This window comes from Engraulis encrasicolus, chromosome 9, assembly GCF_034702125.1.
Source record: "Engraulis encrasicolus isolate BLACKSEA-1 chromosome 9, IST_EnEncr_1.0, whole genome shotgun sequence".
Taxonomy (NCBI): Eukaryota; Metazoa; Chordata; class Actinopteri; order Clupeiformes; family Engraulidae; genus Engraulis; species Engraulis encrasicolus.
The window spans coordinates 30,161,222-30,177,702 of record NC_085865.1 but is presented as its reverse complement, the minus strand read 5'-3'; the positions used below and the strand labels follow the sequence as shown (position 1 = coordinate 30,177,702).

The window sequence follows — 16,481 nt, the reverse complement described above, 5'->3', positions numbered from 1 at the left end:
GCATAAATACACAAATACAAAAAATACACTCAAAACAAAAAAAATACACATTATTGCACATTGCAGTAAACACGTAGCACACATTGATCAATCAGCCTTCCATCAGTTCACATACAAACGCATGTTTAACACGTTCCAGATCTTATTTGGTCCCAGAGTACTCTCTAAATGGTGAATACCACAGCATGTTTTATTGTGGAAGAAAATAATCAAAGGAAGTGATTGAAGGAACGGGTTGGAGGAATGAACTTCGAGAAAAACGCTCTGTATGGCTGAACTGATGATCTGAAGAATACATTATGACCACAAGAGGGTGCCACCGCTTCAGTGGATTTGACATTGCAGTGAAATACTATAGGCATAAGGTTTGTTAATGCTATGCATATCATTATTATATCCTGATGTTTGACAGTGGTAAAGATTTTCTATGGTATAGCTAGTTTCAGGTCAGAGAAGGTGTCCTGGTTTGAAAAAAATGATTTAGATTTAGTGTTTAGATATGAGAGAAAGGAGAGGTGGCCCACAAGGGAGAGAGAGAGAGAGAGAGAGAGAGAGAGAGAGAGAGAGAGAGAGAGAGAGAGAGAGAGAGAGAGAGAGAGAGAGAGTCTGTCATGGTAAGGGCACTCTGGGGTGCTGTGGACTTAAAGTACTTATTCTCTTCATCTGCATTGTGAATTCAGAAATTCAGAAAGACTGCCCTTGAACAAAGTGCTTCTCACACTAACCTGTACTTCCTCTTTAGCCTCTGATTAAGCAATGTGGCAGGCAGTGTTATATCTATATCTGCACAGAAAAATACTTGGTTGGTTGGATTACAGGTCCACTATCAGTGTTTTTTTTTTTTTTTTTTTTTAAAGGGCCGGGGACCTCTGGGGGGCCACGGGGGGATGCTATAGGGAGGGCCCCGGCAGGTTGGCAGGAAAATTCTCCGTATGAATTAATTAATGTACACCAAAAACACCACAACAAAACAACAACAACAAAAAAACAAAATAAGCTAAACAATATTCCCATTAGTTAAGAATTGCATTAACCTATTGCATATCTGAAGGAGACAGTGGAGAGGCCATCAGAACATAGCCTTCTAAATAATTCTACAGGTCTAGCTTACATGGGCGAGTGAATAAATTAATGCACACTGTCTGTACTCAAAGGAATGAAAAACTTAACAAAACTTCCCCACAAAGGTTATCCTGTGGGGCTAGGCCATACTCGTTCAACCGGCTGGTGCGGTTTTGTCCCCCGGGGCATGTGATTGGCACGCATGGACTGCTAAAACGGTCCTGCATGCAAAGACAGATCAAGGGGTTGTGTAAGTAACACCTGATGTAGTGGCACTCCAAGTGGATTTCCCACTCCAATAATTCAAAGTCATGACGCAGAAACACTTGTTTCTTAAACCACTTTAGGCCACAATTTTAGGCCACACCTAGCCTAATAGGCTAGTAGAAAAAAACTAAGAATAGCCTATTGTTTAGAATGGGAATCTGTTTAGTTTAGCTGTTTGACATTATCACTGCCGTGCCCAACTCAATTGTGTCCAAATAAGATATGAAATATTGATGTCCAACCGCGAGCAGTGAAATAGCAAAAAATGATTGATCATTTGCTCTAACCACTGAGGTCGCAGTATTCAGCAGGAGCACCACCCTTTGCTGGGAGACGGGCCAATCAAGCACCGGATTGCTTCCGCCAGGTTGCTCCATTGAAAGTCGGAGTTCAGGACTGGGCGTCTCGCTTGGAGAAGAACTGCGTCGCGAAGGAACCGATAAATAACAACCCTGTATTTTACAAGCGACGGTCTTTAAACCATTACGGAAAGTTATACCTTGTTGAATTGCTTGCCTATATGGTCACGGGCACAAGTGGGAGGTGGGAAGAAAGAAACTCTGTGACAGTAGGATCCAACAAGCTGTGCTAAGTAAGTAAAGCGGACAGTTGAACTCATGTGGGCTGAACCATGTCTCTGTTGCGTTTTCATATTCTAGTAAGCGCGGTGCTTCACCTAAAACTTGGTGACCACGTCTGTTTTGTCTGCATTGCTAGATCGCACAAAAATATTCATCATGTCCGTGATATGTTGTTACCTCGGGAAACTGCATGGTGTTATTAGCGTGATTATATTTGAGGGGTCTTCTTGCACACTTTGAAGATATGTTGTGATATTCAACTGCACACTTTAGCCTACTTTGTGTTGCTGCGATTCTGGATAGGGCGCAATTGTGTTTCTTGGAAAGTGTTGCTACATTGTCTCACTACTTCTCTTCCGCCACACTACGTCCGTGTTCGCTACGGGATTCGAAGTGTCTCAGCTTTGTCTATTCGACATCAGCGCTTGTTGCAGAAGCTGCACGGTGACTTTTGCTGACACACACACAACACTGCATCGTAAAATGACATGCGCTTGGCACATTTCTCAACGATGGATTTATGCAACACTCTATTTCATTTTTCAAACATGCCCTGTAGGTTGCACAACGTTCTACTGGTTGTATTGACAGGATGAGTGGGTGTGAAGTCATAATAATTAGCCTACCCTATATTCCAATCCAATCAAATTGAATTACAATCCAGTGGGAAGTATGTTCAGGAACTGCACCTCAGCTTAAATAGCCTACTGTAGGCCTATATCTGAATTCACAAGATGAGTGAATGGCTATTGGTCTTTAAATTAGTGAAACGGAAACACTAAAATAATCTGGGCTGCTGCAGGTGGATTTAGAGTCCCTGAAGCCTATAGCCTATTGTTGGCAATGTTAGAGAGGACACAAACTCGACAATTCAGCAATTTGCGGCCTTGACCTGGGTTGACCTTGGGCTTTGTGTTTAAAAGGAGATTGCAGTGTCTGGTCTTTGATTACTGTGAACTGGATGCTTTAATGTCATCCATGTGGGCCTGGCGAGAGAAGTCCCATCTATGATGGCCCCCATCACATGCCTCTTGGGGCCTCAACTGCACTGGTGGACCGGTGCTGACACTTTGGGGCCACTTTGTGTTACATTACATTATATTACATTGCATTACATTACACTTTTTAGCCAAATCGACTTACAGTTATTTGGGTATTGGTTACAGTACCTGGAGCAGTGTGGGGTTAGGTATCTTGCTCAAGGGCGCCTCAGCCATCCATGGGAGTGCAGTAAGGAGTGGAAGGGTTTCGAACCTACAGCCCTCTGATCTGAATTGCATCTCCTTAAAGTGATACTGTCCCATTTTTGGAAATAAGCTTATTTTTTTACACCTCTCCTTGAGTTAAATAATTGAGCTTTACCTTTCTCCTGTACTTCCTGCCATTCTCTGAGTATGGCAGTGCAAATTTTACCCCCAAGCTAGCAATTTACATTGAGTCCTATGAGACCAGCTGGCGGCTAACTGGTCTCATAGGACTCAATGCACACTAGGCCACGGCTGCCCTAATGTGTGTAATGTACAGCATTGTGGAGCATGTAATGATGCAAACTGCAAATTGACCTATAACTCTCACTGGCTGAAGGCAGTGACGATCTATCCCAGCAATTGTCTGTCTACGGAATTTTGTCGTCATAGAAGCCACCGTTTAACAGCAAAATTAATCTCTGTGCGACTTTAGATGTAGTCCAATGTCTTCCAGTTCCCTCCTCTACACCCCCCCTCTCTCTCTCTACCTCTCTCTCTTCCTCTCTACTTCTCTCGTTCCCCGAAGTGTCAGCAGTGTGTTTAGCTCTCTGCTATGTGTGTCTGGCTTCTGTGTGCTTTCGTGGGATGATCCAGATTTGACCTTTTCAGGTGCGAGTCATGGTCACCACCACACTCTTGCGAATCTCAGGCACCACTTGCATCCACTACAGAGAAACCACAGATCAGGACTCCAGACTCCCAAATACCTGTGCCTGTAACCCTCTCCTCTCTTCTGCTATCATTTCCTTTCCGATCCACCTTCTTTCTCTTCTCTTCTCTTCTTTCCTTTCCTTTCCTTTCCTTTCCTTTCCTTTCCTTTCCTTTCCTTTCCTTTCCTCTTCTCTTCTCTCTCTTTCTCTTCATCATGTCCTTGACTGATCTTCGTGGATTCGTGCAGGCTACTCTGCTCTCTGCTCTGCTCCGTGCTGTGCTGTGCTGCGTTGTGCGGTTGGTGCTGTGCTCCTCCGGTCTAAAAAGATTCCAGAGGAGATTAGACAGGGCCTGCTAATGCCGAGGGGAGAAGTGAGACAGCCACTGGAGGGTCAAGTAGGCTTAAGGGTCCTTGTCCACTGCTACTTGTTTTACACTTGCACACGTAAACACACACAAACACTCACACACATGCATGCATACGCTCAGAGTAAGACACACACACACACACACACACACACACACACACACACACACACACACACACACACACACACACACACACACACACACAAAGAGTTATACACTATACACGGCACATGCATGTACACACACCCACAAACATACATGAAAACACATAAACACACACACACACACACACACACACACACACACACAAACATGAATGTGTACACACGCACACACACACACACACACACATAAACATGAATGTGTACGCGTGCACACACACACACACACACACACACACACACACACACACACACACACACACACACACACACACACACACACACACACACACACACACAGTTGAATCTCTCTCCCTCAATTGCATGTGCACACACACTCAAGTTTCTGTGAGGTGTCATGTGACTTCATCCATCACTTTGTATGTAGCGGGTTAGCATTTGAACAGCATCCCGTTTGTAATGAAAAATCCCAATGTTGAATAACATTGTAAATTACGTTGGACAAAAATATAAGACGGATGTTACCGACATTCGCATGTTCCCGCCTTCCTCCCAAATTAACAAAAGATCCAGCACAACCACATGGATGTGTTTATTAGACAAAACATAACGATAATAAACTAATGTTGCTATCCCCTGCTGGGAAATTTGAGAACTACGTTGATAAATCTTGCGTGAGCTAAAACGAGTTGTCCTCGTTAGTCCTGCCACAGAGACTAAACAGTTGAGCAAACTTCACAATCAGACTTACTGCAACTATGGCATTCTGTAAGTTGGATTAAAAGAGTGTTGTCAGGAGTGAAAAACAACATGTATCAGGGCTTGTAGAGAAATATTTCCAACATCTCGAACTTGAGTATGGTGTGTGGCGGTTACCATGGGTACGGTCAGTGAGATTCCATACAAATCTTGCCCGTGTAGTCGGCCAGTTTTCTTTCTTTAGCATGTTCATAGCAACATCGTGTTTATGTTGGCATTTGACACCAAATGACCTAACCTGTCCTCCGTACAGACTATTTTTTAACATCCTCCATGGAATGCAAGGGTTCACTACTACTGCTTGTATTCTCTCACGCCTCATTTGAGACAGGTCCGCGAAACAAAATTCATTCTCACATAGAAATTCAGAGCTTGGGAACCATTATGGCCTTAAATGCTAACAAGAAAAGCTACACTTCGGAGTGACTTATGAACTCTATGGTGCTATGCCATCCTACCTTCAGCAATCCCTAGATCCGCTGAGCAATCATGGGTAAGCGGTTAAGGCGTCAGAATTGTATCCCAAGGGTTGCCGGTTTGACTCCTGACCTGCCTGGTTGGTAGGGGGGAGTAATTAACCAGTTCTTTCCCCCATCCTCCTCCATGGCTGAGGTACCCCTCCCCCCACCGTTCGGGGGTGCCCCCTTACACAGATGAGGCATAAATGCAATTTCATTGTGTGTAGTGAGCACGGTGTGCTGTGGAGTGCTGTGTCAATGCAAGTTTCCCAGGTGGGTTGGCGTTCTCTCACTAGCCACAATGGTGCTACGTCGTCCTGTCTTCAGCAACAGTCTTCAGCCTGTCTTCAGTCTTAACTCCACTCCAGTTTATGCGAGGCAGACACTCACAGATCCCAACACATGAATTGTTTAATGAAGACAAGACATTCATTCACTCATAAAATAAACACACACACACATACGCACAAACACACACGCACATGCACAGGCTCATGCACCCATGTGCACACAAACACACACACACACACACACACACACACACACATGGTGAGGCACTCAAGGCTCCTTAACTCTTGAATTGTTTAATAGACATTAACTTGATATACAATGAAAGCACATACACACACCCACACTTAAGCATGAAAATGAATAGAACACAGCTGTGTTCTAAAACACACACACACACACACACACACACACACACACACACACACACACACACACACACACACACACACACACTGTCTCAGTTGCCTTACCCTCAATAATGGTTGAGAGCTCTGAGGTTTTGCTCGCCCAGCATGAGTGTATTAATAGCCCGGGGCATCTCAGGGGGCCAGGCATTCTCCACGCGACTGTTTCTTCCTACAGAGTAGTGTGTGCGTGTGCGTGTGCGTGCGCGTGCGCGTGTCTAGGCCCGCCTTCCCTCACACTCACACACTGGGTCTTTCTCAATAACATAAACACTTATGCGTGCACACACACACTCCTGCTCCATTGCTCGCACACACACACACATGCTCGCACACACGCACACATGCTCGTACGCACCACACATGCTCGCACACACACGTGTGTGTGTGTGTCTGCAAGCATATGTGTGTGTGTGCGCACGTGTGTTTATGTTATTGAGAAAGACCCAGTGTGTGAGTTTGAGGGTCGGCGGGCCCAGACAGACAGACAGACGGGCAGAGAGGGACTAGATGTGGCCTTGAAGTATCTCATGGTTGGTTAAGACTGCACCTGGAGCCATAATCATGTTTGTTTGGTCAGCCATTATTATCCTAATGTCATGGTGTCTGGTTGTCTGTGTGAACCCTGCAAATAATCTCATAATTGTATGTGGGTGGTCTGGATGGGATTGGATTCTGCCCCATGTCTTCTATGTGTGTTTTATATGGAATGTCCACTGTGTTTATTGTGTTTATGTGTGTAAGTGTTAAAGGGTGATTCTCACGAAACGCGCAACAAAGGTGTTTTGACAACCATTTTTTCAAAATGCTTTTTTGATTGAATTTCTTTTTGAATCAGTTACATTAAAGTGTACAGTTACTAAGCACAATAATATCAACTTACCTGACAACTATTTAAAACACATTTTTTAACGTTTTAAAGTCCATGTCTGCTAAAATGCTCATTACCGCAATTTTTTTCTTTCATGAAATGTATTAGGAAACTTAATTGTTCTTGCAGTTTAGTTCATTGAATATTGATAGTTGTACTAGGGGCTACATAAAACACTCAAAAAAGATTTTTTTCTCATTATTGTAGTCTAAGAATTTTACCATTTTACCTCATTACCGCAATATGATCATTTGTTTTCCTCTTTAATTTTAGAATAAATCAGTGAAAACCTACAATTTCGGTCCAAAAATATACTGAAGTGAAAGAAACATGAAAGGTACTGTGTTCATAAAAAATATATATGAATACAGTTTTCCTTTAGTACTTTTTTTTTACAATTAAGTGCTCATTTCGGTAATGAGGGATACATTTCGGTAATGAGAATGAGTTTTCGGTAATGAGAATAAGGAGGAATAAATTGAACTAAAGCCAAATATTAGTAAATGATGTGATTTGTTATTATTATTAGCACAACGACAGAGTCTCCAGGGCAGAACTAATCAAATGACACCTAATAAGATGATAAATATATTCTATATAAAACCATTCATTAAGCTACTGAAGGATATTGGGATTCAAGACTTAACCCAGCCAAAGGCCATAAAAGACCATAGGTCAGGGGTGGGGAACCTGTCTCGAGGGCCATTTGAGGCCGTTTAATCAGGCCCCCGATATAAATTCAATGTTATGCAGCTTCACATGAAATATGACATATTTTGTAAAGGCATCTTACAAAATACATTTGCAATACAATTAAGTTATATTCAGGGGGACTAGAGAAGGTGGGGTCTGTTTTAAATGTGGCTGCCTTCAATATAGGCCTAAAGTGCCGGGGGAAATCCTGGTTTGTGTTCTTAATACGGCTCTCTGAGAACTTTTACGGCCCTCAGATGAATTTGAAGAGGCCCCTCGAATGAAAAAGGTTCCCCACCCCTGCAGTAGGTGAAGAGGCGAGGCCCCTCCTGGGCACCAAAGTAACATCATAGTATAAGGGGTGAAGGCCAAGGGGTGCACTCTGAAGTTAAAGTTAGTCCATCATCAAAACACCGGAGGGTAGCCACCTGATGATCCCAATGAAGCGCATACATCCCACTCCTCATCCCCACCCTGACATCACAACTCACCACTGATCTCTCCAGCCAAAAATCTATAGTGGACCAGAAATCTAAATCTGTCATGAGAAGGAAAATCATGTCGCAGTGCGAGGTCGTGCACTGGACTTTTTTTTCTGACTCGGCGCGCACCGGCAACTAGGAAGGAACAAGAGATGACTAGAGTAGCTTGTATGGTATGCGGGTTCGGTACACCTTGGTTTTAGGGTCACAGTTCGGTACATTTTCGGTACAGTATCACCATAATGCTGTCCGGACCAAAGACGGAATTCACAATGACCGTTATGTGTTATGAAATATCACTGAACACCACTAACTGCTTGTGTTGCACATTGCACATCAATGGCAGTCATGGGTTAGGTCATCAGACTCCCGATTCCCGACCCGCCAGGTTGGTGGAGGGAGTAATTAACCAGTGATCTCCCCCATCCTCCTCCATGACTGAGGTACCCTGAGCATAGTACTGCTCCCGTTCGGGCGCTATTGGGGATGAGGCATAAATGCGGGTGAGGCATAAATGCCATTCTGTTGTGCAGTGTTCATGTGTGTGCTGTGGAGTGCTGGATCACAATGACAATGGGAGTTGTAGTTTCCCAAGTGGGCGTTCATTTCACTCACATTTTTGAAAAAGAAAAAAATGTTGGTTTTCAGGACAATATCAGACATGCCCATAATTAGTATAGGGTGCATGAAAAACAAAATTAAAACGTTGCAAAATCCTGCTCTTCTCTTGCAGTATTGTTCCTTTGAACTACCTTAAAGGGACAGTTTGGTCAATTTCAACATGCAGTTGTAATGCTCACACTACCCTGGACTTGTCAGTGCCTGAGATTTTTTTTTCTTCTTCTTCAGCCGTTTCCGAGATCCTGGTCATTGTAATGGGGGCAGCTCTTTGTTTACATTTAAGAAAAACATTTGTATTAATTCCCAAAAACATCCAAAAGGTTATAAAACATCAGCAGACAACTAGCAAACAGCAGTACCTTTTGGGAAAATATTTGGAGTTGGCCTATGTTTCATTTTTAAAAAATGTAAACAAACGCTGCCCCCATTAGAATTGCTCATATCTCGGAAAGGGCTGAGCCGAAAAATGTGGCATCACCAGGTACTGACAAGTCAAGGTTAGCGTGAGCAATACAACTGCATGTTGAAATTGATCAAACTGTCCCTTTAACTTCCTTGTCATTTTCTAGCATGTTTGATACTTGTCAAAGGGTGGCACAATAGACTTGGAATTTTAAATTGCTGTGAATGGGCATTTTCAGCTAAATCAGTGCAAAGTGACAACCGAACACAGGAAGCAAAAAACCTGTCAATTTCTGGAAAAGCACATAGACTTGAAGTGAGTCGATTTTGTCTCCCAACTTTTTCCCTTTTTGCCATCTACACAATCTGACAACTTCACTGCGAGTGCTGGCTTCGTTGTTTGCAATTGCCTTTGCATTGGGTGACATCACCAGGCAATTTGATCATTTTTTGCATCAAAAGACCACATTTCGAGGGTGGAAACAGCCAGAATATTGATTCATGGGTTGGCATGTGAGCAACAATTAAGTTGTGACTTGCTACTCTCAATGAACTCTCACAACAGGGTTTCTGGCCCATAGTCGATTATTGTTCTTCCAAGGGTGGGACAAAATGTAAATGTTACCACAACATTAGCCAGAAAGGATGAGAACAGAAAAATGGTCTATGAACAACACCTATATGACCACTCAATTTAGCCTATGTAATGTATAGGGAGATGATCACTTTTACAACCCCCATTAGATGAAGGAACTATTGCATATGTTAGGTATTTACTTTTGCTTTGTTTACTTACAATATTGTATATCGAATATCGATTCAATACAATTGCATATTTCAACCTGAAATGGATGCAATTTCACTTAACACTTTCATCAAGTGCTTTAACTATAATTAAGTGACATAGTGACTGCAAAAATATAATTTGTATTTAAGGTTGCAGTTGCATGTTTAAAAATGTACATAAATAAAAAGCGAAATACATATATGTCATGAAAATATATTCTTAATGTAAATCACCATAGAGTCTCATTACCGAAATTGACAATCCTCATTACCGAAAGGTACTTAAAACATTGCGGTAATGAGAATGTGTATTGCGGTAATGAGATGGCTCAGCACAATAATGCTAACTGTAACTTGAGTAATTATGATATAGCTAATTCATGACCATTGTTGAATTCTGAAAAGGAATACCCTATTACCAAGCAAGTTTAAAATGAAAAAATCTTTTTCATTTCGAAATATTGACTGATTTCGGTAATGAGAACCACTTTTGTCGTATTTGCATATTTTTGAGACAAATTGTGACATTTTACAGGCACAAACAATAAGGCTGACTAATCATGTAGCCATCTTGAATCTCCTGTTAGTACAGATGAATTGGAGGTAGTTTCAGCTCATAATGAAATTCTGATGGCTTTTAATTGTAGTTCTGAAATATATTGCGGTAATGAGAAGAAAAACTTGGGGACACGATCTTTTCTTGAAATATTCATTAGTGTTCATTATTTAAATTGCCAACAAGGAACACTTAATGAAACTTCGGACATGGACTAACGCTCTTGTAGTGTCATTTATGTATTTTTTTTTTTTATTATTATGTTTTACCCTAATTCAAAGACCAGAAATTTTGGTCGGGACACATTTCGGTAATGAGAATTTGCCTATAAAATGCATAAAAAGTGGAAAATAAAAATAATATTTTTTAAAATGAACTAGTGTGCCAGAAAGTACACGTCTTGCTCTACAGTCATGTATATTATCAAAAGAATCCCTGTCATATTTAACCATTAAAAAGTCATTGCCATTGTTTTTTTTAGCTTCGTGAGAATCACCCTCGTGTGTGTGTGTGTGTGTGTGTGTGTGTGTGTGTGTGTGTGTGTGTGTGTGTGCGTGTGCGTGTGCGTGTGCGTGTGCGTGTGCGTGTGCGTGTGCGTGTGCGTGTGCGTGTGCGTGTGCGTGTGCGTGTGCGTGTGCGTGCGTGGGTGCGTGCCTGCGTGCCTGCGTGCCTGCGTGCCTGTGCGTGCCTGCCTGCGCGCGCGCGCGTGAAACATATCAGTGATTTTCCTTCAGCAACAGGTGTCTGTGCTCCGTCCCCAGTCCAGCCAGGCGGCCTTGTCTCCGTTTCGCCCACCGTCCCGCATAGCTAGCATTCCTGCGTTTTTGTTCCTAAAACCACAGGTCATTGCCGCGGGGCGGGAGGTGCCCTGGCACGGGAATGTTGTGGGAATGCTGTGGGAGGGCTCCGGGAATGTTTTCTGGAACGGCAGGACGTCGGCTTCAACTCGCTCCAACTTTTTCCGCCATTAGCGTCAGCAGAATACTGGTCTCGCCCTCCTGCTGCTTGAGGCAACTTTCATCATATTGCTGGCCTTGCACTGGCTTCACTTCTTGTTTCTGACTTTCATCAGACATGTCAATCTAGGGTATAAGAAATAAGAACTCCATGCCATGTTTTCTTCTAACACAGAGGACTGGATCAAGTGGTGGACACACTGGCCAACCTGTCTTTAGTTTTCACTGCGAAGGTTCAAAGCTGATTCAAAGCTGCTTGTATAAAATTAGCGTTTTTACTTTCCAGACCTGGCACAACTTTCTCGGTGTCACTCAATATCACCCACAGGTGCATATGTTTTGCCTCGTCTCGTCGACAGGTGCCGGTCTATCACAGCAGAAACTAAATTTCACCTTGCTCTGGAATTTTTGACTAGCGCTCTGACTTCGGAATGCAGGGGACCTTTTGGAGGCGAGGTATGAGGCAAAAGTTAGGGCTCATCATCACGTTTTAACACCACGTAAGCCATTTCACACCAGATTAGCCCTTTAACTTGTTACACTAATGTTATAACACATTATAAATGGGGGTGTTGAAAAGATTTACGTAGATGGGCGAAGTGGACAATTACAGTTCATCACAAAACATTCAACCTTGCTGCTCAACAAGGAAAGACAAGGAAAGAGACAGAGAAAGACCCAGAACCGAGTACATGTATTTCTGCTCTGACCCAGCACAGTGTGAGAGAGTGACCTCTAGGCGATTCTGTGCAAAAGGAGGTTGGCTCAGCAATGAGTGTCCCAGAAGTGAGGAGAGGGAACGGGCCCTCCCGGAGTTGGTGCACCGCGCTCTGCTCTACAGTTTCGGTCCTCTCTGTCCTGCCATGCATGCACACACACACACACACACACACACACACACACACACACACACACACACACACACACACACACACACACACACACACACACACACACACATACACACAGGCGACTGTATAGAGTGGCCTGCCATTCACTTACTCTCTACTGTACACACTGTGCATCTCTCTCTCTCGCTCTCTCTCTCGCTCTCTCTGTCTGTCTGTCTGTCTCTCTCGCTCGCTCGCAGACACACACATACACACTGTGGCTCTGAGTTAGCCTGATTATCATCGACTTTCAAATCTCTTCGAGACCTTTTCTGACCAAGAGCATAACAATTAACATTTCCCAAACTGCATGGTTGACCCGCCTCCCTTGGTTTGCTAATGGTTGTTTGCTTCCTGACAAAGTGGGAGGAGTTCCCAATTTTTTGGGAGCTCAGAAACGATATTTGTATTGCTCTTGGCCTGACTAGAAGCAATGCTGAAGGTGTTGCGTCACTAGGAGGGCACAGCCTCTGGCCAGCTCTGCCTGCTTGACTGGGCTCCCTGTGCCACCACACTTCTCCATGTGCTCTAGTGCAGTGGTTTTCAAAGTGGGGGCCACGAGGGGATGTTAGGGGGGGCGCGGAAAGTTGTTAGGGAATATTAAAATGTGTTATTGAAGAAATTTGAATTACTAATGTACACCAAAATAAACCAAAATTGAGGAACACAAAATTCCCATTAGTTATTTTTATATATCCTAGTGGGGCACTGACTTACAGGCCTAGGACTGTGGTTGTGGGGGGAGCACGGGAAAATGTACGGCACGACCCATGTAAAGGGGGCCTCGGCTGGAATCTACCGGTGTATGGGGGGGCCTTGGCATGGTTAAGTTTGGGAACTCCTGCTCTAGTGTTCCAGTATGAAAATGAATTTGGCCTCAGGTTCAGGCCTCCAAGTCCCAGGCTTCTAATAGACCTCCTGGGACCTGAACTTCAGCTGAGCAGAGAGTGATGGAGAGACAGAGGAGCACGACTAAGAAACAAGAGCATCCCTGGGAGGTTTCTCACTCTCCCTCTCTGTCTCTCGCTTGGTCAGTCACTCCGTACACACACACACGCTAAACAGTGCACACGCACACATGCTAAACAATAATGGATATATTTGTGGCATGGTTGATTGTTTTGCTTCTGCAGCGATATTTTAGGACAGTTTGATTGTTTTTATAGTATGATTGTTTTTGTGTGTGTGTGTGTGTGTGTGTGTGTGTGTGTGTGTGTGTGTGTGTGTGTGCGTGTGTGTGCGTGTGTGTGCGTGTGTGTGCGTGTGTGTGCGCTCGCGTCCCCTGTGGCCTCTAGAGGCAGTGAGTGAAGTTGATGACCTTGAGAATAAAGTTTCTGTGGGACAGAACGTGCCGTCCACAGATGACTAGTGTTCGGACCCGCCAGTCACAAGGCTCTGGTCTCCTTGGCCTCTTTTTCTCTGGCACCCTGTCTCTCTCTTCCTCTCTCTTTCTCTCATTATTTCTCTCTCTCTCTCTCTCTCTCTCTCTCTCTCTCTATCCCTCGCTCTCTATCCCTCGCTCTCTCTCTCTCTCTCTCTCTCTCTCTCTCTCTCTCTCTCTCTCTCTGTCCCTCGCTCTATGTCTCTCTGTCCCTCGCTCTCTATCCCTCGCTCTGACTCTCTCTGTTATTCCTCCTCCTGACATTGTTGAGCTAACCTGATTAACAGGGAGGAGAATGTGATGTTGCTTTTGGTTACATAAGCAGACAGACACAAAGTAGCCCACACAAATGTATTGTCTGCCATCCACAAACTAGCCCATGCTATGTATTGTCTTTCAGACAAATCAGACTACCCCATACAAATGCATTGTCTGACCTCCAGCCAACAAGAGGGTCTCTCTGTCAGCATGTCTGACACTCTCTCTGTGTGTCCCTCCCTCACTCGGTCACTTGCTCTTTAATTTTTTTCTCTCCTCCCTTGCTCTCTCTGTCTCTGTCTCTGTCTCTGTCTCTGTCTCTGTCTCTCTCTCTCTCTCTCTCTCTCTCTCTCTCCGTCTCTTTGTCTCCCTATCTCGCTTTCTCTCTGCAGCAAATATCTAAGATGGTATAAGTGGCAATAATATGCAGTAATGTCTTGTTAGTTTTAGACAACGCGGATGACTTAACAGATCTTTGTTTATCCACCCTGTTCAGGCTTAGGCTGAAATTCCTGGATGACTCAAACAGTCACACATGCAAACACACACATGCACATTTTCACACACGTCGCGTGTCCAGACTGACACCTGTCATTCACATGGCTGCACACACACACACACACACACACACACACACACACACACACACACACACACACACACACACACACACACACACACACACACACACACACACACACACACACACACACACACACACACACGTTCGCAAGTACACACACTTCCTGTCTGTGATATTGGTGCTTATTAGCAGACACATTCTCAGATCAACACTTGGAACACCACACACACACACACACACACACACACACACACACACACACACCACACACACACACACACACACACTCAAGCGTGCATGCTTGCATGTTGACAGGCACGCAGAGCAGCCTGTGTGGGGTGTGACCTTCCCATCTCCGTGCGTCTGAATGGCCATCAGGTCAGCTCTCATTAGCCTGATGTAGGTGTGACACAGTTCCACTAATCAGAGATCAGAGTCAGGCGGGCTTAGCACGGATAACTCCTCCTCTTCATGTGGCCCTAATGAATGGAAAGAGAGAGAGAGAGAGAAAGAGAGAGAGGACTACACGAATGTAAGTGGCACCAACAGTGAAAGAAGAGAGAATGAAAGGGAGGGGTAGAGACAGAGATGGAGAGAGAGGAAGAACTTTGAAAGTTCACTCTACTGATTCCAGACCAGTTCTTTCACACGTAGGACCCGTGTGCGGTTGAAAGAAAGTAAATGCTTAACGGCCGTCGGGGATCTAAATCGAAAGGAAAATGTAGTAAGTGCCGACATGGAGGGCAATCACTCTCAAGTGTCCGCCGGCTTGTAGAGGTCAGAGAGCAGAGCAAAAGCAGAGTATTGGGTTTCTTTCCCCTGCGTACCTTAGAACGACAACATTGGTACATTACCAAGAGAGGCTACGTTGTATCAAGAGAGGGAAAAGTGTGTGTGTGTGTGTGTGCATGTGTGTGTGCGTGTGTGTGTTTGCTTTGAGATGCCACCTTTCGTCCTTTGTACACCCAGTGAATAGATCTTTTTACTGTGTAAAAGAGTTCTTTGGACAGTGTTTAGATCGTGCTATAATAAACATTTATCTGTCAATCCAAATAAAGAGGTGCAATGTGTGTGGGTGTGACAGAGGGATGGAGAGAGAGTTAAAGCAAAAGAAGAAGGAAGAGAAAGGGAAGCATTGCAGAGTGACCTAGAGAAAGGAAGATGGAGGAGTGTCAGAAAGCAAGAGGGTGTAAGAAGCAGTGAGATATGAGGCCTGTTGTTGACACATTTCTAGCGCGGCACAAGGTCATTCACATCATTTCATTTATTTAAACTCGAAGAATCATTGAGGGCCCAGCCCTCATTTACAATGATGTCGAGTAAAACAAACAATTGCACATATTTAAATTATATATAAACATCGAACATACACAATACACCATAAATCATATAAGAGGTAAGATTAAGACAAAACTATGAATTAAAACTTATTGACGTTGTTAAAAACAAGTGCAAGTATGTGATAAAAAACTTCCCAGTGTAACTTTTAAAATGTTCTAATTGGCTCAAAGGCTTGAAGGACCCATCCCTTTGTCTGTAAGTTATTCCAAACTGAAGGTCCACAAACACTAAAAGCTGTTTTACCCAGTTCAGTGCGGGGCATAAGGGTCCTCAGTAAAAAAATTGTGCTGCGGGTTTGGTATGGGTTGGTAGTGCCAAACTTAAAGAGATGAAATATAAAATGGGAGTTTGCCAGTGTAGGGCCTATAATAAAAAATAAAAATAATGCATGTAACTTATGGGAGAAATGTGGTGCCACCCAACTTTATCATTTAACAGGCTATAATGATG

The 16,481-nt window shown here is 43.8% G+C and overlaps 1 protein-coding gene across 3 annotated transcripts in view; it reads left to right on the top strand.

The window, feature by feature from the left end:
- The first annotated feature begins 1,731 nt into the window (after nucleotides 1-1,731).
- Nucleotides 1,732-16,481, top strand: part of mpp7a (MAGUK p55 scaffold protein 7a) — a 239,527-nt gene continuing 224,777 nt past the window's right edge. For all 3 annotated transcript variants that reach the window (XM_063206904.1, XM_063206902.1, XM_063206903.1), the window contains exon 1: nucleotides 1,732-1,921. The gene's annotated coding sequence lies outside the window, so the exon portion shown is untranslated. The remainder of the gene's footprint in view (nucleotides 1,922-16,481) is intronic.